The sequence below is a fragment of the Mustela lutreola genome, chromosome 7 (genome assembly GCF_030435805.1).
Source record: "Mustela lutreola isolate mMusLut2 chromosome 7, mMusLut2.pri, whole genome shotgun sequence".
NCBI lineage: Eukaryota > Metazoa > Chordata > Mammalia > Carnivora > Mustelidae > Mustela > Mustela lutreola.
In genome coordinates this window covers 29849748-29873435 of record NC_081296.1, presented here as the reverse complement: position 1 = coordinate 29873435, position 23688 = coordinate 29849748, and the positions used below count along the sequence as shown (strand labels likewise).

Genomic DNA, 23688 nt, shown 5'->3' with positions numbered 1-23688 from the left:
AAAAGAAAAAAGAAGCTCTATTCTTGAAACTAGCCTAAAAAGCAAATTAAAACATAGTAAGATCATCCAATAAACATGATATGCTTACTCTTCAACTTTCTCATATTATATTTGAGATAAATGGCAAGCAAAAACATGAATAATTTATTTCTATCTAATAAGACCTAAATACGTTGATTCTCACAAATTACTGTGACTGAGAAAATGGTATAAATGGCTCAAGACTAGACACAGCCATTTCCCAGTATTCACTACTCATGCTTTTGCATACACTGCTTACTGTGGGTGTATGAAGGCTATCAGGCAAGCACTCAGAGTTGCTATGTCATTCTGCAGTGGTTATTTATGTACCATTCATGTCCTCTAGCATTTGATATAATGCTAGCTTTCCAATGCCATAATCCTTTTTATTTGGTACCACTTGCTGACCAAATTGAATTCTCTTTCACATTTTTTGCCTAGCACCATGCTCCTCAGCTTATAGAACTGATTTTTGTCACTCATTTTATTCAGATTTCAACAAGACCAATTTGTGAAGCCATCATTCTTCTAAGCACATTTGCAAAAGTGATTTTAATCCTGAGATATATGGCAGACACTGAATACTCAGGATTCTGTTTCCCTAGGACACACTGAACCATACTATTCAGTTATGGAGACTTGCCACTACAGTCAAGGATCTAGCCTCATGACTGATGAGCTTTGTCAAAATTGTATCAGTAGAGGTTATAATTTCCTGAGAGGAATGACAATACCTTCAGAAAAAAAAAAAATGCTTACCAGCATAAAAATTCCCACTGGCCCTTGAGGATGGGATGCAGAATTCCTCCCAAACTTTCCTTCATTTCATGTCTCAAAAGAAACATAGGCAGTAACCTCTTTGATATCAGACACAGAAACTTCTTTCAAGATAGGTCTCCAAAGGCAAAGGAAACAAAAGTGAAAATGAACTTTTGGGACTTCATCAAGATCAAAAGCTTCTGCACAGCAAAGAAAACAATCAACAAAACAAAGAGGCAACCCACGGAATGGGAGAAGATATTTGCAAATGACAATACAGACACAAGGTTGATATCCAGGATCTATAAAGAACTTCTCAAACTCAAAACACACAAAACAGATAATCATATCAAAAAATGGGCAGAAGATATGAACAGACACTTCTCCAATGAAGACATACAAATGGCTATCAGACTCACGAAAAAATGTTCATCATTACTAGCCATGAGGGAGATTCAAATTAAAACCACATTGGGATACCACCTTACACCAGTTAGAATAGCCAAAATTAGCAAGACAGGAAACAACATATGTTGGAGAGGATGTGGAGAAAGGGGAACCCTCTTACACTTTTGGTGGGAATACAAGTTGGTGCAGCCACTTTGGAGAACAGTGTGGAGATTCCTCAAGAAATTAAAAATAGAGCTTCCCTATGACCCTGCAATTGCACTCCTGGGTATTTGCCCCAAAGAAACAGATGTGGTGAAAAGAAGGGCATTTGTACCCCAATGTTCATAGCAGCAATGGCCACGATCGCCAAACTGTGGAAAGAACCAAGATGCCCTTCAACAGACGAATGGATAAGGAAGATGTGGTCCATATACACTATGGAGTATTATGCTTCCATCAGAAAGGATGAATACCCAACTTTTGTAGCAACATGGATGGGACTGGAAGAGATTATGCTGCGAGAAATAAGTCAAGCAGAGAGAGTCAATTATCATATGGTTTCACTTATTTGTGGAGCATAAGGGATAACATGGAGGACATGGGGAGATGGAGAGAAGAAGGGAGTTGAGGGAAATTGGAGGGGGAGGTGAACCATGAGAGACTATGGACTCTGAAAAACAATCTGAGGGTTTTGAAAGGGAGGGGGATGGGAGGTTGGATAAGCCTGGTGGTGGTAGTATTATGAAGGGCACGTATTGCATGGAGGACTGGGTGTTGTGCATAAACAATGAAATCTGTTACACTGAAAAGAAATTAAGTTTTTCAAAAAAGCCAAAACAAGTTGTAATGTTATCTTTGGAAATCAGTGTTCTGGTCATTTCTAGAAAGGGGTATTTGTAAAAGTAACAACATCAACATTTCCTGTGGTGTAGAAAGAACAATTTCAGGCATTTTCAAAGTCACTTCCAAACAATAATGCTTGGGGGAAGCATTGAAAAGAAAACCTTCCTAATTAAATATCTGTAATTAACAGGTTCCAAGGAATTAAATATATAGATATGCATGAGATAACCTAACTGACAAGAAAATTATATTCACTCCTTGAAAGAGAGTAGCATAGAACGTCATCTTTTATTTAGAAGACACTGGTGTCAAAATTTCCCCAATTATCCCCCTTAGTGTCATCCATTATGACTATAATCCACCTTTAAATACTTATAAAATCATCTGAAGAAATATCAGCCAGTGAAATATATCTGAATACCAAGAATAAGAAATTTATTTATTTAATTATTTAAAAAATGTTTCATGTACTATCTACCTGAACCCTTTACTCTAACGTCTAGAAAATTGCCCCTTGGATGATAAGAAGAAGAAGGAAAAAAAGCTATTCCACTTCCCATGACTATATAACCAATCTAATTAAAATGCATTCTAAAACAGTCACAGGAATAAAATCAACTCGACAATCATCATTCATTTGTTCTACTTGAGATAAAGGACAAATGAGACTCATAAGTTCTTTCAAATAGGTTCTCTAATAGATCTCAATATACTGCTCCTCATTCAGAAGAGTCATCTAAGAAAATAGCATGAATGACTTAAGGGTATGTACAGCCATTTTCCACTGAGTTCATTATTCATGAGTTGGTTATCCATGGTCTGTTTACTATGAGTACATAGATGCTACCCATGAGGCAAATAAAATGGTGCCATTTTCCCCAACAATTAGATACTTGTAGACAACTATAGAATTACTTTCCCTTAATTTATGCATTCTGGTTAGCTTTCAAATACCCTGTTGGTACTACTACCTCATCAACTGAATTCTCCAGAGTTTATGCCTTGCATGGTCCCTATCCTGGAGTTCAGCTTATAGAAGTGATTTGTTACTCATTTTGTTAAGATTTCTACAAGACTCATTTTTGAAGACTTTACTGATAGAAGCACATTTATAAAATAGATATTTAGAATGAGAGCTGTGATAGATACTAGAGCAATCAGGATTCTATCAACCTGGGAAATGCTGACCCGGCATCATGGCTGACTAGCATAGCCAGTCTTATTGGAGTGTTACGATTCACTAAGAGGGATGTCAGCACTTTCAGGACAAAATGCTTACTGATGTTAAAATTCCCAATGGCCCTTAAGGATAGGAGGCAGAATTATTCTCAATACTTTTCTTCATGTCATACATCAAGGAGAAGGAATAAACCATCTATATGGAACTCAGTGTTTGGTCCACACTTGCCTGTGGTAAAAGTATAAATGTGGAAATCTAAAAGGTATTATATGACCATCTGCCAAAATGGCAAAAGACAAGACTTACTATGTACCTTTATGTAAAAATATACTAATTTATTATACCTGTAGGATGTTTCTGATTATTTGAAGTAGGGGAAAGAATAAAATATCGAAAACAAGGGAGACTGAAGCTTCACATAACCCAATGGATTATTGATGCCAATAATAGTTTGTATTAACTGTCCACTAACTCAATTAAATTTTTGATTACTTAAAAAATAATAAGAGAGATACATAAATTTACTATAAACTGTGTGTTGTATCAGGGGTCAATAGTTTCTTTCCTTTCCAGATAAGGGAGCATTCAAAATAAGCACTTCATTGGTGCAGTGATGAAAGTCCATGGAATTCTAATACTACACTCAGTCTACAAATTACATAGGAAAATAGAGAAATTGCAAAACAAAATTTTCCTAGTGGAATATTTAGTATAAAAAGTTATAAGAATTCATAATGGATAGTCATTGGACCATCTGATGACAAGAATGACTATGCTCAAATTTTGATCAAAGTAGTACAAAAATAATTGCTTCTAAGATATTTTTCTCAAAAATTTCCCAGCACGCTCATACAAAATCATGTATTATAACTAGAGTGTCTCTATAAACACATTAGAAACCCACTGATGATATATGAAAGTGGCCAATGAAATTCATGTAAGAATCCAATAATTTTAAATATAATCATCTCACATCTAAAAATGTTTAACCTAGCATGTAGTTGAAGCCATCACTTGAAAGTATATGAAATTTCTTGCTCAGGTTATAGAAAAAAATAAAACATATGTAAACAACTGTTCCAATCATCCCTAGTGACTGGGATGACAAGCAAATTAAAATATGAAGATTGTACATAGGGTACCTACTTTTCAATTTAAATACAATTGTTCCACTTAATAGAAAATGATAAATAAAATTTAATAGTATCTTTGGATTTTAATAATCCAGTCACACTAAAGACACTGATCATGACTCAGAAGATTCTGGCAACTCAAACATATAAATAGATCAAAGGTAGTCACAGATATTTCTCACAGAATTTATCATTTAAGTGGTGATCCCACAGGATCTATTTATGACTTATAGATACTTGTCTTGTAGACTTGTCGGTACTGGCAGCCAAAAGTTATAGTAACATTTTGCAATTGGTTATATAGACCTTTCTATAGTTCATTTCCTCTAGCACATGCCAGCATGTTATTTTTCAAATACCACAGTACATTTTTTTTTTTTTTTTTTTTGGTAATACTTGCGGACCAAATTAAACTTCCCTTCACATTTTTGTTTAGCATGATCTATGGGTTGGAATGCCTTCACTTATAGAAGTTATTTTTGTTACTCACTGCATTCATATTTCAACAAGATCCATCTGTGGAGTCATAATTTATCCAGGAAGCAACCATCAGAATGAGATACATGGTGACACTTAGCACTCAGGATTTTCTTACCCTAGGAGACCTTGATCCATACTAACTTGATCATGGAGACCAGAATCACTGATGACCCAGATCTAATCTTACTGATTAGAATAGCCAGAGTCTCATTGCCATTGAAGTGCCACAATGCCCTGAGAGAAATGTCAGTGTTTTCAGGACAAAATGCTTACTGACGTGAGAATTTCCATTGGCATTTGAAGATATTTTGGCAGAACTATACATGAAGAGCTCCTTTATGTAATACAACAAAGGATAAACTTATGAAACCCACTTCTGTCCACCTTGAACTATAGTAAAAAATACATATCATACATTTTGTCAACCAAGCAAAAGACAGTAAAATCCACTGCATATATACAATTAAATTTAACTATATAAATTAACTTACTATGATATTTTTAAATATTTTAAGAAGAAAAGAGCAAAAATACTGGAAATTTTAAAAAAGAGAGCATGATTAGATTATAATGCCTCACAGTACAATAGAAAGAGAAGAGAAAATCAGCAGATGCCAAAAAAAAGATTAAAAATCATGATGTAGTAGTCTCACAAAGATTTTAAATTTGTGATGATAAACATTTATTTTGTAACCACAAGATCTATAGAAACAAAATAAAGTTAACTTCAGACAACAAGGAGAATTTGTAAAACAAAAAAAAAAAAAGAAAAAAAAAGAAAGAAACTTTAAAATGATATAAAATTCTCACCAGATGGGCTCATTATTCATGTAGACAAAACAGGAAAATATTAAAAGAATTTAGTATGAATCAATGGATTTTATCTAATCATGGGAAAAAGAACTTAACCTAAAAACATTCACAAAAATAACATGATAAATTAAGATTCTCAATATGACATCATTAGAAATATGATAACATGATGAAAGACAAACAGAAAACTACATTGGTAATATAAACCTAAAAATATGATTTCACTAACAAAAACAAAAATTATTCATCTGACATTTCAGTAAAAAAAGGATATTTGGAAAACAAATGAGAAAAGTTCAATTCCATTAACATTTTATAAATAATTGACTATAGAAAGTAATGGATAGATACATATATATGTAGAAAGTTAAATATGAGTGAAATTAATCAAAGTATAATATATTGGTTATATAAAGCTTCCTGAATTCACAATAAGTAATCATATATCTGAATATTAATATCTAACATATGGGAATGTGAATCATGACACATTGTATGACCTAAATATAAGAGATAAACTACAGGGGCACCTGGGTGGATCCGTTGGTTAAGTGTCTGCTTTGGCTCCAGTCATGATCCCAGGGTCCTGTGATCATGCCCTGCATCAGGTTCCCTGCTTGTCAGGAGGCCTGCTTCTCCCTCTCCATCTCCCACTGCTTATATACCCTCTCTCTCTGTGTGTCTCTGTGTTAAATAAATAAAATCTTTAAAAAAGATAGAGATAGACTTCAATAAAATCTACTACCTTCCATGGAAACTAAAAATGTTACTGAATATATTGTTCCAATTATAAATTTGATAAAATGTGGACCGAGAGCCTCAGGTAACATTCAAAACAACTACACTTGAAATAACAAGACCACAAAACCATGAGATTGTCATCATCAAAAGTGACCCTGCAAGAACACTAGCAACTGAAGGAACATGGCTACCTGAACTGTACAAAAAACATTTAAAAGCACAGTTAATAGGACAAACACAGTGCAGTATACTCCACTGGAAAAAACAAATCCAAAAAGGACTGGGAAATATCAACACCAAGATATTTAGGAAAATAAATATTTCATAAAAGTAAATCACTTGGCTAAAGATTCACAGTTATAATTATTGGAGATCAATAATATGATGTAAAAATAAAGCTGAAATACACACATAAAAATAAAACTAACTTACGGAGAAATGCCAAATGAAACAAAAAAAGTCCGTCACTAAAAAATTCATGATTTCTTTTGGGACTTCATCAGAATCAAAAGCTTCTGCACAGCAAAGAAAATAGTCAACAAAACAAAGAGGCAACCCATGGGAAATGACAGTACAGACAAAAGGTTGATATCCAGGATCTATAAAGAACTCCTCAAACTCAACACACACAAAACAGATAATCATATCAAAAATGGATAGAAGATTTGAACAGACACTTCTCCCATGAAGACATACAAATGGCTATCAGACACATGCAAAAAATGTTCATCATCACTAGCCCTCAGGGAGATTCAAATCAAAACCACATTGAGATATCACCTTACACCAGTTTGAATGACCAAAATTAGCAAGACAGGAAACAACATGTGTTGGAGGGGATGTGGAGAAAGGGGAACCCTCTTCCACTGTTGGGGGGAATGCAAGTTGGTGCAGCCTCTTTGGAGAACAGTATGGAGATTCCTCAAGAAATTAAAAATAGAGCTTCCCTATGACTCTGCTATTGCACTACTGGGTATTTACACCAAAGATACAGATGTCGTGAAAAGAAGGGCCATCTGTACCCCAATGTTTATAGCAGCAATGGCCTTGGTCGCCAAACTGTGGAAAGAACAAAGATGCCCTTCAACGGAAGAATGGATAAGGAAGATGTGGTCCAAATACACTATGGAGTATTATGCCTCCATCAGAAAGGACAAATACCCAACTTTTGTATCAACATGGACAGGACTGGAAGAGATTATGCTGAGTGAAATAAGTCAAGCAGAGAGAGTCAATTATCTTATGGTTTCACTTATTTGTGGAGCATAACAAATAGAATGGAGGACATAGGGAGATGGAGAGGAGAAGGGAGTTGGGGGAAATTGGAAGGGGAGGTGAATCATGAGAGACTATGGACTCTGAAAAACAATCTGAGTGGTTTGAAGTGGCGGGGGTGTGGGAGGTTGGGGTACCAGGTAGTGGGTATTATAGAGGGCACAGATTGCATGGAGCACTAGGTGTAGTGCAAAAATAATGAATACTGTAATGCTGAAAATAAATAAAAATAAATTTAAAAAATTCATGATTTCTAAAAATGAAAAAAAATAAACAGCATATATGGAAACACAGAAAATAAAAAAAAGACAAAAATTTTTGCAGTACAAAGTGTGAAGATGAGAGAAAGAAAAATCACACAAATACTATAACACATCTAGTAAGTAAAAAGTTGAAAATAATCATTTATACTGTGATCCTACCTAAGCAAGTGAAGATGACAGGCAGACTCAAAAAAAGAAGATACGCATTTAAAGGGGAAAATGAAATAAGAGGCAAAAAAACACACTCTAAAAAGATGGTATATCCCAGGCAGGGTAGACAGAAATGCAAAAAGATCAAGACCCAAATGACACTAAATATACTAGACAACCACAAGGAAACATAACAGCATATCATGTGCCCTCTGCCACACAACAGATGAAGAAGCCTGCCCCACCCCTAGCCTTGGATAATCCTCCAGGCTCCTATCCAAAACCCAAGCACGGGGAATCCACAAGACACAAACATTGATTTCACAAGGCCAGGTTGCTCTTGGGACAATGGTTCTAGCTGCCTCAGTCTCTACCCAGGGCTTCCTCGGGGCCCCCATGTGCCACAGCCCTGTGACATCCCTCCCACGTCCCTGTAAACCTTCACACTGGCCAAAGTCTACGGGGTGGACGCACTCACCCAGGGGATGCAATCAGAGTCACCGACCTTGCCCAGGCCCAGAACCCCCTGAGCCTGCACAGCAAGCATGGTGGGCTGTGTGAACTCTGATGCAGAGCAGCTAAGGAGGAAGCTTGTCCCATGCCTGGCCCAGGGCCCTCCTCCCATCCTGTATCCAAAACCTCACAGCCCTGTAAAAGACAAGGCAAAAGGGCAAGGGAGGGGCAGAGGCCCCCTCCACTACAGGAGGGGACAGGTCTTCCTTTGCCATGGAGATGGTCCCAGGTGCCATCTCAATGTGCCAAGCACTACTAGCTCCAGCAATATTCTCAGGTGGCCTTGGTGCAGAACCATGTGCTGGAACTCATTTCCAGTGATGACGACAGTACAGATTGGTACTCATTTTATTCAGATTTCTAAGGAAAGCATTTGTAGGGAGTCATCACCAATCTGAGATCATCTAAGGACATGGTACGTGAAAAGGGTAGGGCTAAAGCCTGGGACAGCCACTGAGTTCAGGCATGTCGGCCCTCATGAAAACAAATGGCTAGGCCAAAGCATGGCCAGGGGAGCGATCCTTGGTACAGAAGGCCACAGGAATGACCAGGGCAGGAGGTGAAAAGGGCAAGCCACTTACTGCAGACATAGGCTACTCTAAGATAACCGCAAACCACACCTCATGGCACTAAAGGGCTATCCTCTCCAGGCAGGCCAGATATCGAAAATCAGGCAAATGGGACTCACTGATATCTACGACACCACCTGGGACATGGGGAGAAGTGACAGGAGCGCCACAGCAAGGTGGACACGTCTGCGGAGGACCAAGTACCAGACAGAAGTGGGGAAAATCTGTCCCACCTCACCCTACGACGGGGGGCTGGTGCAGGGACTGAGGACCGATGCCTACATATGGAGGATTCAGTGGATCAGGGCCCTGGTCCCCGCTGGTATCTGCTACAGGAGGGGGGGATCTCCCTCCAAAAAGGAGCAATGACCCAGGCAGAGGGGTGACATCCCCACGTGCAGAGCACTCCGAATTCACGGTAATAATATCAGGTGGCCTAACTCCCTCACTTGGACATCCTGGCGGGGAACCACGTGCTGGACCTCAGTTCCGATGAGGACGACGGTAGGGATTGTCACTCATTTTGTTCAGATTTCCAGGGAATACATTTGTAGGGAGTCATCATCGATGACCCGGGCATGTGGTGGCAAGGGTGAGACACTTACTGCAGATGTGGGCGACTCCCAGATGACCACAGCCTACACACCCTGCCTCTCCAGGGGCGTCCTCACCTCACTGGTAGGGCATCGCGGGATTCGCCAACAGTCACCGACACCCGCGTCCTGCCAACACCACCTGGGAAATGGGGAGAAGCGACAGGAGCGCCTCAGACCAGGGACACGACTGTGGGGCTCCACGCAGGTGCCACGCAGTGGGGACACTCTGCTCTATCTCTCCCTACGAAGGGCAGTGCCTGGTCCCGTGCCTGAGGACCAATGTCTACACATGGAAGCCTCCAAGTATGCAGGCACAGGGCCGGGCGGGGTAAAATGGAGGGAAGGGGAGCAGGAAGGGGAGAGAGTGTTGGGGTGAGAGGTGCACAGTGGGTTTGAGACGTGGGACAGCCCACACACTGTGTCCTTTAATGGAAACGAGTCCCTAGACCACATACGGCAACACTTGTCTTCTCCATCGGTTGCACAAAGGGCCGGCGTGTGGTGCATCCCCAGCGAGCACCAGGGGCATCCATGTGACCTCGCCCTCCCCCGAGGGGTATAACCCCAGAGGGAGCACCTCCCCAACCAGACACATCCCAACGTTGGTAACCACCACGCAAACAGCACCTACTCGGACCGACATGGAGACGCACGACCTAGCAACACGATGCGGCATCAGTGAACCAACCCGAGAGAAATCCCCTTGGCTCCAGGTCAATCACTCTAGAAGCAATGAGCCCCGGGTTTGGGGTGGGAGTCAGTGGCCTCCCACAGGTGGGGCCCGATGGCCCTCCGTGCCATTGCCCGATCCCCTCACTTCCTCCATAGAGAAAACCCATGCGGGCTCTAAGATACCACAGGTCCAGAGGGGGTGACCACACACCCACTCCGCAGAAGGTCACATCCACCTCGTTCCTGTGGGCTCAGGGGCAAACCGCGAGAGGCGGTGACCCCGTGCGCTCATGCCACCCACACGACCCCCCACCTCCCATTAGCACCCTCGGAAGCTGGCGCAGCCAGCAGTTCTGGGGCTCTGGGACCTGGCCCGAAATTGCCCATGGGTCGGGGCAGCACGCCCCAGGTCTTCGGTGGCACAGGAGGCTGAGCCTCTGACCCAGGACACTGCCTGGCCTGCCACAGGACCCAGTGTCTCCGGGCCCGGGGTCCCTAAATCTATCGCAAATGCAGGCCACTGCAGAACCACGTGTGACTTGGACCAGCATTTAGCAAGGCCTTGTCGGCACTCTCCCACATCCCGCAGCCTCGCCTGCCACCGGTATGGGAGCCCTTCTCGTGCCCAGGTCCCCTCCCGGATTCTGCCTGCTGCAGTCCAACTTGCAACACAGACTTGTGGGAAGCAGGCAGGTGCCGGCAATCCACCCTGAAGGAGCCTCTCCAAGAATGCTTCCACTGCCAAGTCAGCACAAGGCGATGCAAAGGGCGTCACTCTGCAGATATGACCTGCCCCAACGAACCTAACCGGGCACCACTAGGGTGCCCAGGTGCTGCCGCCTCCAACCGCGAGAAACCCAACACACCCGCGCTGGTTACACTCCACGCACACTCGTGGCTCACAGTCACTTGGACAGCCTTACTCAACATGAACCTCTGGCACGGGGAGAAATGGCCCTACGGCGGGGGTGCCGCCACCTCCTATCCCAGCATCGCGTGGCCAAGTCTTTCCTGGGACGACACTTCTAGCGGACTTGGTCTCTGCCCAGGGCTTCCTCCCAGCCCCCATGTGCGCAGCCCTGTAGCCTCCCTCCCGCCCCCATGTAAAACTCCATGGTGGCTGGGGCCCAGAGGATGGTCGCTCTGGCACAGGCGATGTCATCGGAGTCACAGTCCTGCCCAGTCCCGGAACTCCCTGAGGATGCCCAGCCGCCACGGTGGGCCTCATGCCCTCCGCCGCGGAGCCGTTGCAATGAAGTATGTTCCACTCCTGGCCCAGCATCCTCCTCCCATTCCGTGTCTAAAACCTCGCTGCCCTCAGTGGACAAGGCACAAGGGAGTGGGAGGCTCAACGCCAGGGACCGCAGCGAGGACAGCGGTGCTAGTGGGGGAGCCCGATGAGTGGTGTGGCGATCCTCGGGGGCTCTGGGCCATATGGGCGGCCGACTTCTGGCACACACGACCTCCCTGGCCTCTTTGGAAGCAGCCAGACCTTTGAACCCATAGGGCCATGGTTCCCGCTGGCCAATTGCTATAGGTGGGGGCATACTCCCTCGGCCACGGAACAGTTACCCGTCCCGAGGAGCGACATTCCCACGTGCCAACACTCCGAGTTAGCGGAAAAGGTCTCGGGTGGCCTGAATCTCTCTCTCGGACTTCCTGGCGGGGAACTACATGCTGGACCTCAGTTCCGATGAGGACGACAGTAGGGATTGTCACTCATTTTGTTCAGATTTCCAAGGAATGCATTTGTAGGGAGTCATCATCGATCCAAGCACGTCTCAGGACACGGAGCATTCAAAGGTCCAGCTCTAGCCTGGCACGGCCACTGAGCTCAGACACGTCGGTCCTTGTGAACACCCAGCCCCAGGCCACGGGGTGGCTAAAGGGGCCATTCTCGGCCAAGGAGGCCTCGGGTAAAACCCGGGTATGTGGTGGCAAGGGAGAGACACTTACTGCGGATGTGGGTGACTCCCAGCTGACCAACGCCTACACACCCTGCCTCTCCAAGGTCGTCCTCACCTCACAGGTAGGGCATCGCGGATCAGGAAATGGGATTCGCCAACAGTCACCGACACCCGCGTGCAGCCAACTCCACCTGGAACATGTGGAGAAGTGACAGGAGCGCCTCAGCTCAGGGACATGTCTGTGGGGCTCCACGCAGGTGCCACGCAGTGGGGACACTCTGCTCTACCTCTCCCAACGATGGGCAGTGCCTGGTCCCGTGCCTGAGGGCCAATGTCTGCACATGGAAGCCTCCAAGAATGCAGGCACAAGGCTGGGCGGGGGAAAATGGAGGGAAGGGTTTCAGGAAGGGGAGAGAGTGTTGGGGGTAGGAGTGCACAGTGTGTTTGAGATGTGGGACAGCCCGCACACTGTGTCCTTTAATGGAAATGAGTCCATAGACCACATACAGCAACACTGTCTTCTCCATCGGTTGAACAAAGTACCGGCATGTGGCGCATCCCCAGCGAGCACCTCGCCTTCCCCCGAAAGGTATAACCCCAGAGGGAGCGCCTCCCCAACCAGCCGCATCCCAACGTTGGTACCCACCACGCAACCAGCACCTACTCGGCCCTACAAGGAGATGTACCACCTAGCAACACGATGCGGCATCAGGAAACCAACCCGAGGGAAATCTCCTTTGATCCAGGTCAATCACCCTAAGAGCAATGAGCCCGGGGTTAGCGGTGCGAGTAAGTGTCCTCCCACAGGTGGGGCCCGATGGCCCTCGTGCCATTGCCCAATCCCCTCACTTCCTCCATATAGAAAACCCATGCTGGCTCTAAGATACCCCAGGTCCTGAGGGGATGACCACACACCCACCCCACAGAAGGTCACCTCCACCTCGTTCCTGTGGGCTTAGGGGCAAACCGCGAGAGGCGGTAACCCCGTGCGCTCATGCCACCCGAACGACCCCCCACCTCCCATTAGCACCCTCGGAAGCTGGCGCAGCCAGCAGTTCTGGGGCTCTGGGACCTGGCCTGAAATTGCCCATGGGTCGCGGCAGCACGCCCCAGGTCTTCGGTGGCACAGGCGGTTGAGCCTCTGACCCAGGGCACTGCCTGGCCTGCCACAAGACCCAGTGTCTCCAGGCCCGGGGTCCCTAAATCTATCGCAAATGCAGGCCACTACAGAACCATATGTGACTTGGACCAGCATTCACCAAGGCCTTGTTGGCAATCTCAAACATCCTGCAGCCTCGCCTGCCACCCGTATGGGAGTCTTTCTCGTACCCAGGTCCCCTCCCGGATTCTGCCTGCTGCAGTCCAACTGGCAACACAGATTTGTGGGAAGCAGGCAGGTGCCGACAATCCACCCTGAAGAAGGCTCTCCAAGAATGCTTCCACTGCCAAGTCAGCACAAGGCGATGCAAAGGGCGTCATTCTCCAGATATGACCTGCCCCAACGAACCTAACCGGGCACCACTAGGGTGCCCAGGTGCTGCCGCCTCCAATGCGAGGAAACCCATCACACCCGCCCGGGTTACATCCACGCACACTCATGGCTCACAGTCACTTGGACAGCCTTACTCAACGTGAACCTCTGGCACGGGGAGAAATGGCCCTACGGCGGGGGTGCCGCCACCTCCTATCCCAGCATCGCGTGGCCAAGTCTTTCCTGTGACGACACTTCTAGCGGACTTGGTCTCTGCCCAGGGCTTCCTCCCAGCCCCCATGTGCGCAGCCCTGTAGCCTCCCTCCCGCCCCCATGTAAAACTCCATGGTGGCCGGGGCCCAGAGGATGGACCCTCTGGCACAGGCGATGTCATCAGAGTCACCGTCCTGCCCAGTCCCGGAACTCCCTGGGGATGCCAAGCCGCCATGGTGGGCCTCATGCCCTCCGCCACGGAGCCGTTGCAATGAAGTATGTTCCACTCCTGGCCCAGCATCCTCCTCCCATTCCGTGTCTAAAACCTCGCTGCCCTCAGTGGACAAGGCACAAGGGAGTGGGAGGCTCAACGCCAGGGACCGCAGCGAGGACAGCGGTGCTGGTGGCGGTGCGCGGTGAGTGGCGGGGAGGGCCTCGGGGGCTCTGGGCCACGTGACCGGCCGACCTCTGACACGCACGACCTCCCTAGCCTCTCTGGAAGCAGCCAGACCTTTGACCCCAGAGGGCCCTGGTTCCTGCTGGCCATCTGCTACAGGAGGGGGCATAATCCCTCTATCACAGAGCCGTTCCCCCACCCTAGGAGCGACATTCCCATGTGCCAAAACTCTGAGTTAGCGGTAAAGATCTCGGGTGGCCTGAATCTCTCTCTTGGACTTCCTGGCGGGGAACCACGTGCTGGACCTCAGTTCCGATGAGGACGACGGTAGGGATTGTCACTCATTTTGTTCAGATTTCCAAGGAATGCATTTGTAGGGAGTCATCATCGATCCAAGCACGACACAGGACACGGAGCATTCAATGGGCAGGCGCTAGCCTGACACGGCCACTGAGCTCAGACACGTCGGCCCTTGTGAACTCCCAGCCCCAGGCCGAGGAGTTGCCAAGGGGGCAATTCTCGGCCAAGGAGGCCTCGGGGAAGACCCGGGCATGTGGTGGCAAGGGTGAGACACTTACTGCAGATGTGGTCGACTCCCAGCTGACCAACGCCTACACAACGTGCCTCTCCAGGGGCGTCCTCTCCTCACAGGTAGGGCATCGCGGATCAAGAAAATGGAATTCGCCAACAGTCACCGACACCCCCGTGCAGCCAACTCCACCTGGGACATGGGGAGAAGTGACAGGTGCGCCAGCGCCCAGGAACACGTCTTTGGGGCTCCATGCAGGTTCCACGCAGTGGGGACACTCTGCTCTACCACTCCCTACGATGGGCAGTGCCTGGTCCCGTGCCTGAGGACGAATGTCTACACATGGAAGAATCCAAGTATGCAGGCACGGGGCCGGGCGGCGAAAATGGAGGTAAGGGTGGCATGAAGGGGAGAGAGTGTTGGGGGGAGGTGCGCACAGTGTGTTTGAGACGTGGGACAGCCGGCAAACTGTGTCCTTTAATGGAAACGAGTCCCTAGACCACATACGCCAACACTTGACTTCTCCATCGGTGGCACAAATGGCCGGCATGTGGCGCAACGCCAGCGAGCACCAGGGAGGGGCATCCGTGCGACCTCGCCTTCCCCCGAGGGGTATAACCCCAAAGGGAGCACCTCCCCAACCAGCAGCATCCCAACGTTGGTACCCACCACGCAACCAGCACCTACTCGGCCCTACAAGGAAATGCACGACCTAGCCTCTCACCCGGAGCACTGCCTGGCCTGCCACAGGACCCAGTGTCTCCGGGCCAGGGTCCCTAATCTATCGCAAATGCAGGCCACTGCAGAACCACATGTGACTTGGACCAGCATTCAGTTACCCTTGTCGGCACTCTCCCACATCCCGCACCCTCGCCTGCCACCCGAATGAGAGCCATTTTCGGGGCCAGGTCTCCAACCGTTTTCTGTCTGCTGCAATCCATCTGGCAACACAGACTTGTGGGAAGCAGGCAGGTGCCGGCAACCCACCCTGAAGGAGCCTCTCCACGAATGCTTCCACTGCCAAGTCAGGACAAGGCGTTGCTAAGGGCGTCACCCTCCAGATATGACCTGCCCCACCGAACCTAGCCGGGCACCACTAGGCTGGTGCCGCCACCAACCGCGAGAAACCCATCACACCCGCCTTGGTTACACTCCATGCAAACTCGTGGCTCACAGTCACCTGGGCAGCTTTATTCAACGTGAACCTCTGGCACGGGGAGAAATGGCCCTGCGGCAAGTGTGCCGCAGCCTCCCATCCCAGCATCAGGTGCCAAGTCTTTCCTGGGACGACACTTCTAGCTGCCTTGGTCTCTGCCCAGGGCTTCGTCCCAGCCCCCATGTGCGCAGCCCTGTAGCCTCCCTCCCGCCCCCATGTAAAACTCCATGGTGGCCGGGGCCCAAAGAATGGAACCTCTGGCACAGGCGATGTCATCGGAGTCACCGTCCTGCCCAGTCCCGGAACTCCCTGAGGATGCCCAGCCGCCACGGTGGGCCTCATGCCCTCCGCCGCGGAGCCGTTGCAATGAAGTATGTTCCACTCCTGGCCCAGCATCCTCCTCCCATTCCGTGTCTAAAACCTCGCTGCCCTCAGTGGACAAGGCACAAGGGAGTGGGAGGCTCAACGCCAGGGACCGCAGCGAGGACAGCGGTGCTGGTGGGGGAGCCCGATGAGTGGCGGAGAGGGCCTTGGGGGCTCTGGGCCACGTGGGCAGCCGACCTCTGGCACGCACGACCTCCCTAGCCTCTCTGGAAGCAGCCAGACCTCTGACCCCAGAGGGCCCTGGTTCCCGCAGGCCATCTGCTACAGGAGGGGGCATACTTCCTCTGCCACGGAGCAGTTCCCCGGCCTGATTGGCGACATTCCTATGTGCCAACACTCCGAGTTAGCGGTAAAGATCTCGGGTGGCCTAAATCTCTCTCGGACTTCCTGGCGGGGAACCGCGTGCTGGACCTCAGTTCCGATGAGGACGACGGTAGGGATTGTCACTCATTTTGTTCAGATTTCCAAGGAATGCATTTGTAGGGAGTCATCATCGATCCAAGCACGTCTCAGGACCCGGAGCATTCAAAGGGCCGGCTCCAGCCTTGCACGGCCACTGAGCTCAGACACGTCGACCCTTCTGAACACCCAGCCCCTGGTCACGGGGTTGACAAGGGGGACTTTCTCAGCCAAGGAGGCCTCAGAGAAGACCCAGGCATGTGGTGGCAAGGGTGAGACACTTACTGCAGATGTTGGTGACTCCCAGCTGACCAACGCCTACACACGTTGCCTCTCCAGGGGCATTCTCGTCTCACAGGTAGGGCATCGCGGATCAGGAAATTGGGATTCGCCAACAGTCACCGACACCCGCGTGCAGCCAAATCCACCTGGAACATGGGGAGAAGTGACAGGAGCGCCTCAGCCCAGGGACACGTCTGTGGGGCTCCACGCGGTGCCACGCAGTGGGGAGACTCTGCTCTACCTCTCCCTACGATGGGCTGTGCCTGGTCCCGTGCCTGAGGACCAATGTCTACAAATGGAAGCCTCCAAGTATGCAGGCACGGGGCCGGGCGCGGTAAAATGGAGGGAAGGGTGGCAGGAAGGGGAGAGAGTGTTGAGGGGGGGGTGCACAGTGGGTTTGAGACGTGGGACAGCCCGCACACTGTGTCCTTTAATGGAAACGAGTCCCTAGACGACATACGGCAACACTTGTCTTCTCCATCGGATGCAGAAAGGGCTTGCGTGTTGCGCATCCCCAGCGAGCACCAGGGGCATCCGTGCAATCTCGCCTTCCCCAGAGGGCTATCACCCCAGAGGGACCGTCTCCCCAACCAGCCGCATCCCAACGTTGGTACCCACCATGCAACCAGCACCTACTCGGCCCAACGAGGTGATGCACGACCTAGCAACACGATGCGGCATCAGGAAACCAACCTGAGGGAAATCCCCTTTGGTCCAGGGCAATCACCCTAGGAGCAATGAGCCCCGGTCAGGGTGGGAGTAAGTGGCCTCCCCCAGGTGGGGCCCGATGGCCCTCCGTGCCATTGCCCGATCCCCTCTCTTCCTCCATAGAGAAAACCCATACCGGCTCTAAGATACCCCAGGTCCCGAGGTGTTGACCACAAATCCACCCGGCAGAAGGTCACCTCCACCTCGTTCCTGTGGGCTCAGGGGCAATCCGTGTGAGGCGGTGACCCCATACACTCATGCCACCTGCCCGACTCCCCGCCTCCCAATAGCACCCTCGGAAGCTGGCGCAGCCAGCAGTGCTGGGGCTCTGGAACCTGGCCCGAAATTGCCCCTGAGTCGGGGCAGCACGGCCCACGTCTTCGGTGGCACAGGAGGCAGAGCCTCTGACCCGGAGCACTGCCTGGCCTGCCAAAGGACCCAGTGTCTCCATTCCCGGGGACCCTAAATTGTTCGCAAATGCAGGCCACTACAGAAACACATGTGACTTGGACCAGCAGGCAGCAAGGCCTTGTCGGCACTCTCCCACATCCCGCAGCCTCGCCTGCCATCCGTATGAGGGCCATTCTCGTGCCCAGGTTCCCACCTGGATTCTGCCTGTTGCAGTCCATCTGGCAACACAGACTTGTGGGAAGCAGGCAGGTGCCGGCAACCCACCCTGAAGGAGCCTCTCCACGAATGCTTCCACTGCCAAGTCAGGACAAGGCGTTGTTAAGGGCGTCACCCTCCAGATATAACCTGCCCCAAGGAACCTAGCCGGGCACCACAAGGGTGGTGCCGCCACCAACCGCGAGAAACCCATCACACCCGCCTTGGTTACACTCCACGCACACTCGTGGCTCACAGTCACCTGGGCAGCTTTATTCAACGTGAACCTCTGGCATGGGGAGAAATGGCCCTGCGGCAAGTGTGCCACAGCCTCCTATCGCAGCATCGTGTGGCCAAGTCTTTCCTGGGACGACACTTCTAGCGGACTTGGTCTCTGCCCAGGGCTTCCTCCCAGCCCCCATGTGCGCAGCCCTGTAGCCTCCCTCCCGCCCCCATGTAAAACTCCATGGTGGCTGGGTCCCAAAGGATGGACCCTCTGGCACAGGCGATGTCATCGGAGTCACCGTCCTGCCCAGTCCCGGAACTCCCTGAGGATGCCCAGCCGCCACGGTGGGCCTCATGCCCTCCGCCGCGGAGCCGTTGCAATGAAGTATGTTCCACTCCTGGCCCAGCATCCTCCTGCCATTCCGTGTCTAAAACCTCGCTGCCCTCAGTGGACAAGGCACAAGGGAGTGGGAGGCTCAACGCCAGGGACCGCAGCGAGGACAGCGGTGCTGGTGGCGGTGCGCGGTGAGTGGCGGGGAGGGCCTCGGGGGCTCTGGGCCACGTGACCGGCCGACCTCTGACACGCACGACCTCCCTAGCCTCTCTGGAAGCAGCCAGACCTTTGACCCCAGAGGGCCCTGGTTCCTGCTGGCCATCTGCTACAGGAGGGGGCATAATCCCTGTATCACAGAGCCGTTCCCCCGCCCTAGGAGCGACATTCCTATGTGCCAACACTCCGAGTTAGCTTTAAAGATCTCGGGGGGCCTGAATCTGTCTCTCGGACTTTCTGGCGGGGAACCACGTGCTGGACCTCAGATCCGATGAGGACAACTGTAGGGATTGTCACTCATTTTGTTCAGATTTCCAAGGAATGCATTTGTAGGGAGTCATCATCGATCCCAGCACGACTCAGGACACGGAGCATTCAACGTGCCGGCGTTAGCCTGGCACGGCCACTGAGCTCAGACATGTTGGCCCTTGTGAACATCTAGCCCCAGGCCACGGTGTGGCTAAAGGGGATATTCTCGGCCAAGGAGGCCTCGGGGAAACACGGGCATGTGGTGGCAAAGGTGAGACACTTACTGCAGATGCAGGTGACTCTCAGCTGACCAACGCCTACACACCCTGCCTCTCCAGGGGCGTCCTCGCCTCACAGGTAGGGCATCGCGAATCAGGAAAATGGGATTCGCCAACAGTCACCGACACCCGCGTGCATCCAACTCCACCTGGAACATGGGGAGAAGTGACAGGAGCGCCTCAGCCCAGGGACACATCTGTGGGGCTCCACGCAGGTGCCACGCAGTGGGGACACTCTGCTCTACCTCTCCCTAGATGGGCAGTGCCTGGTCCCAAGCCTGAGGAAACCTCCAAGTATGCAGGCACGGGGCCGGGCAGGGTAAAATGGAGGGAAGGGTGGCAGGAAGGGGAGAGAGTGTTGGGGGGGGGGTGTGCACAGTGGGTTTGAGACGTGGGACAGCCCGCACACTGTGTCCTTTAATGGAAACGAGTCCCTAAACCACATACGGCAACGCTTGTCTTCTCCATCGGTTGCACAAAGGGCCAGCCTGTGGCGCATCCCCAGCGAGCACCAGGGGCATCCCGGCAACCTCGCCTTCCCCCAAGCGGTATAACGCCAGAGGGAGCACCTCCCCAACTAGCCGCATCCCAACGTTGGTACCCACCATGCAACCAGCACCTACACGGCCCGACAAGGAGATGCACGACCTAGCAACACGATGCGACATCAGGAAACCAAGCCGAGGGAAATCCCCTTGGCTCCAGGGCAATCATCTTTGGAGCAATGATCCCCGGGTTCGGGGTGGGTGTAAGTGGCCTCCCACAAGTGGTGCCTTTTGGCCCTCCGTGCCATTGCCCGATCCCCTCTCTTCCTCCATAGAGAAAACCCATGCCAGCCCTAAGATACCCCAGGTCCCCAAGGGGTGACCGCACACCCACCCCGCAGAAGGTCACTTCCACATCCATCCTGTGGGCTCTGGGGCATAACCGTGAGAGGCGGTGACCACGTGCGCTCATGACACCCGCAAGACCCACCCGCCTCCCATTAGCACCCTTGGAAGCTGGCGCAGCCAGCAGCTGTGGGGCTCTGGGACCTGGCCGGAAATTGCCCATGGGTCGGGGCAGCACGCCCCAGGTATTCGGTGGCACAGGAGGCAGAGCCTCTGACCCGGAGCACTGCCTGGCCAGCCAAAGGACCCAGTGTCTCCATTCCCGGGGACCCTAAATTGTTCGCAAATGCAGGCCACTACAGAAACACATGTGACTTGGACCAGCAGGCAGCAAGGCCTTGTCGGCACTCTCCCACATCCCGCACCCTCGCCTGCCATCCGTATGAGGGCCATTCTCGTGCCCAGGTTCCCACCTGGATTCTGCCTGTTGCAGTCCATCTGGCAACACAGACTTGTGGGAAGCAGGCAGGTGCCGGCAACCCACCCTGAAGGAGCCTCTCCACGAATGCTTCCACTGCCAAGTCAGGACAAGGCGTTGCAAATTGCGTCACCCTCCAGATTTGACCTGGCCCACCGAACCTAGCCAAGCACCACTAGGGTGCCCAGCTGCTGCCGCCTCAAACCGCGAGAAACCCATCACACCCGCCATGGTTAGACTCCACGCACACTCGTGGCTCACAGTCACCTGGGAGGCCATACTCAACGTGAACCTCTGGCACGGGGAGAAATGGCCCACCGCCTCCCCTCCCAGCATTACGTGGCCAAGTCTTTCCTGGGACGACACTTCTAGCTGCCTTGGTCTCTGCCCAGGGCTTCCACCCAGCCCCCATGTGCGCAGCCCTGTAGCCTCCCTCCTGCCCCCATGTAAAACTCCATGGTGGCCGGGGCCCAAAGGATGGACCCTCTGGCACAGGCGATGTCATCGGAGTCACTGTCCTTCCCAGTTTCGGAACTCCCTGAGGATGCCCAGCCGCCACGGTGGGCCTCATGCCCTCCGCCGCGGAGCCGTTGCAATGAAGTATGTTCCACTCCTGGCCCAGCATCCTCCTCCCATTCCGTGTCTAAAACCTCGCTGCCCTCAGTGGACAAGGCACAAGGGAGTGGGAGGCACAAAGGCCAGGGACCGCGGCAAGGACAGCGGTGCTGGTGGCGGTGCGCGGTGAGTGGCAGAGAGGGCCTCGGGGGCTCTGGGCCATGTGGGCAGCCGACCTCTGGCACACACGACCTCCCTGTCCTCTCTGGAAGCAGCCAGACCTTTGAACCCAGAAGGCCCTGGTTCCCCCTGGCAATCTGCTACAGGAGGCGGCCATGAAGCAGTTCCCTCTGCATGTTCCCATGGCAGTTCCCATGGCAGTTCCCTCTGCCATGGAGCAGTTCCCCTGCCCTAGGAGTGACATTCCAACGGCCAAGCACACCGAGTTAGCAGTAAAGATCTCGGGTGGCCTGAATCTCTCTCTCGGACTTCCTGGCGGGGAACCACGTGCAGGACCTCAGTTCCGATGAGGACGACAGTAGGGATTGTCACTCATTTTGTTCAGATTTCCAAGGATTGCATTTGTAGGGAGTCATCATCGATCTGAGCACGTCTCAGGACACGGAGCATTGAAAGGGCCGGCTCTAGCCTGGCACGGCCACTGAGCTCAGACACGTCAGCCCTTGTGAACACCCAGCCCCAGGCCACCGGGTTGCCAACGGGGCCGTTCTCGGCCAAGGAGGCCTCGGAGAAGACCCGGGCATGTGGTGGCAAGGGTGAGACACTTACTGCAAATGTGGGCAACTCCCAGCTGACCACAGCCTACACACCCTGCCTCTCTAGGGGTGACCTTGCCTCACAGGTAGGGCATCGCGGATCAGGAAAATGGGATCGCCAACAGTCAGCGACACCCGCGTCCAGCCAACTCCACCTGGGACATGGGGAGAAGTGACATGAGCGCCTCACCCGGGGACTCATCTGTGTCCCTAAATCTGTCCCTAAGTCAGTACTACGCAGTGGGGACACTCTGTTCTACCTCTCCCTATTATGGGCAGTGCCTGATCTCATGCCTGAGGACCATGTCTACACATGGACGCCTCCAAAAATGCAAACACGGGGCCCGGTGTGGGAAAAAGGAGGGAAGTGTGATAGGAAGGGGAGAGTCTGATGAGGGGTGGGTTGCACTGTAGGTTTGAGATATGGGACAGCCCACACACTGTGGTCCTTTAATGGAAACAACTCCCTAGACTACATAGGGCAACACCGGTCTCCTCTATGGATTGCAAACCTGGTCCGCATGTGGCGCATTCCCAGCGAGCCCCGGGGCATCCAAGCCACCTCTCCCTCCACCATGATGTACAACTCCTGCGGGAACGCCTCCCCAGTCAGCCTCCCCTGAACGGGGAACTCACCAAACACCCAGCACATACTCAGGCTGTCAAGGAGATACACGTCCAACAACACGAAGCTGCATCGGTAAGCCAACCAGGGGGAACACCCCTTGATTCCAGGGCAATGACCCCAGGAGCAATGAGCCCTGGGTTCAGGTTGGGGGCAAATGTCCTCCCCTAGGTGGGCCCCAAAGCTGCTCCCCTCCCTGCCATGGACCGGAGTCCTCCATTCTTACATACAGAAAACCCACCCCATCCTGAAGATATCCCAGTTCCTGTGGGGCCACGAAAAACCCATCCCGCAGGAGGTCATGTCCCCCTCATTCCTCCATGCTCAGAAGCAAGCTGCGTGAAGTGGTTACCTCAAGCACCCATTCCACCCGCCTGTCCCCCGCCTCCAATTGGCACCTTTGGATGACGGTGCAGCCAGCACCGCTGGGGAACTGGGACCTGGTCCGAAAATGCCCGCAGAGAGGTGAAGCATGCCCAGGTCTTCGAAGGCACAGGAGGCTGAGCCTCTGACCAGGTGCAATGCGGGCATAAAATAGAACTCCGCTGTCTACGGGCCTCTCGTACCTAAATCTATCGAAAATTCAAGCCACTGTTGAACCACATGTGACTTGGACAAGCAGGAAGCAACGATTATCGGCAAGCCACCACATTCTGCAATCTCGATTGCGTC

General features: G+C 51.2%; 1 long non-coding RNA gene and 7 other non-coding genes across 11 annotated transcripts in view; all 8 read right to left on the bottom strand.

Annotated features, from left to right (window-relative positions):
• Positions 1 to 23688, bottom strand: part of LOC131835724 (uncharacterized) — a 66154-nt gene that overhangs the window by 38775 nt on the left and 3691 nt on the right. The window contains exons 1-7 of one of the 4 annotated variants that reach the window (XR_009355349.1): positions 22405 to 22534; positions 19759 to 19901; positions 17140 to 17282; positions 14965 to 15107; positions 12355 to 12496; positions 9736 to 9865; positions 781 to 916 (exon numbers count right to left, since the gene is read on the bottom strand). This is a non-coding gene — a long non-coding RNA (uncharacterized LOC131835724). Of the gene's footprint in view, positions 1 to 780; positions 917 to 9735; positions 9866 to 12354; positions 12497 to 14964; positions 15108 to 17139; positions 17283 to 19758; positions 19902 to 22404; positions 22535 to 23688 lie in introns of those variants that run through there. The other 3 variants (XR_009355351.1, XR_009355350.1, XR_009355352.1) reach the window with 3 other exon arrangements.
• Positions 8865 to 8957, bottom strand: LOC131837715 (small nucleolar RNA SNORD116). The gene has a single exon (XR_009356307.1). It is a non-coding gene; the product is annotated as a small nucleolar RNA SNORD116 (small nucleolar RNA).
• On the bottom strand, positions 9609 to 9703 carry LOC131837714 (small nucleolar RNA SNORD116). Its single transcript, XR_009356306.1, has one exon. It is a non-coding gene; the product is annotated as a small nucleolar RNA SNORD116 (small nucleolar RNA).
• Positions 12078 to 12170, bottom strand: LOC131837709 (small nucleolar RNA SNORD116). The gene has a single exon (XR_009356301.1). It is a non-coding gene; the product is annotated as a small nucleolar RNA SNORD116 (small nucleolar RNA).
• On the bottom strand, positions 14688 to 14780 carry LOC131837708 (small nucleolar RNA SNORD116). The gene has a single exon (XR_009356300.1). It is a non-coding gene; the product is annotated as a small nucleolar RNA SNORD116 (small nucleolar RNA).
• Positions 16863 to 16955, bottom strand: LOC131837706 (small nucleolar RNA SNORD116). The gene has a single exon (XR_009356299.1). It is a non-coding gene; the product is annotated as a small nucleolar RNA SNORD116 (small nucleolar RNA).
• On the bottom strand, positions 19483 to 19575 carry LOC131837712 (small nucleolar RNA SNORD116). Its single transcript, XR_009356304.1, has one exon. It is a non-coding gene; the product is annotated as a small nucleolar RNA SNORD116 (small nucleolar RNA).
• On the bottom strand, positions 22128 to 22220 carry LOC131837713 (small nucleolar RNA SNORD116). The gene has a single exon (XR_009356305.1). It is a non-coding gene; the product is annotated as a small nucleolar RNA SNORD116 (small nucleolar RNA).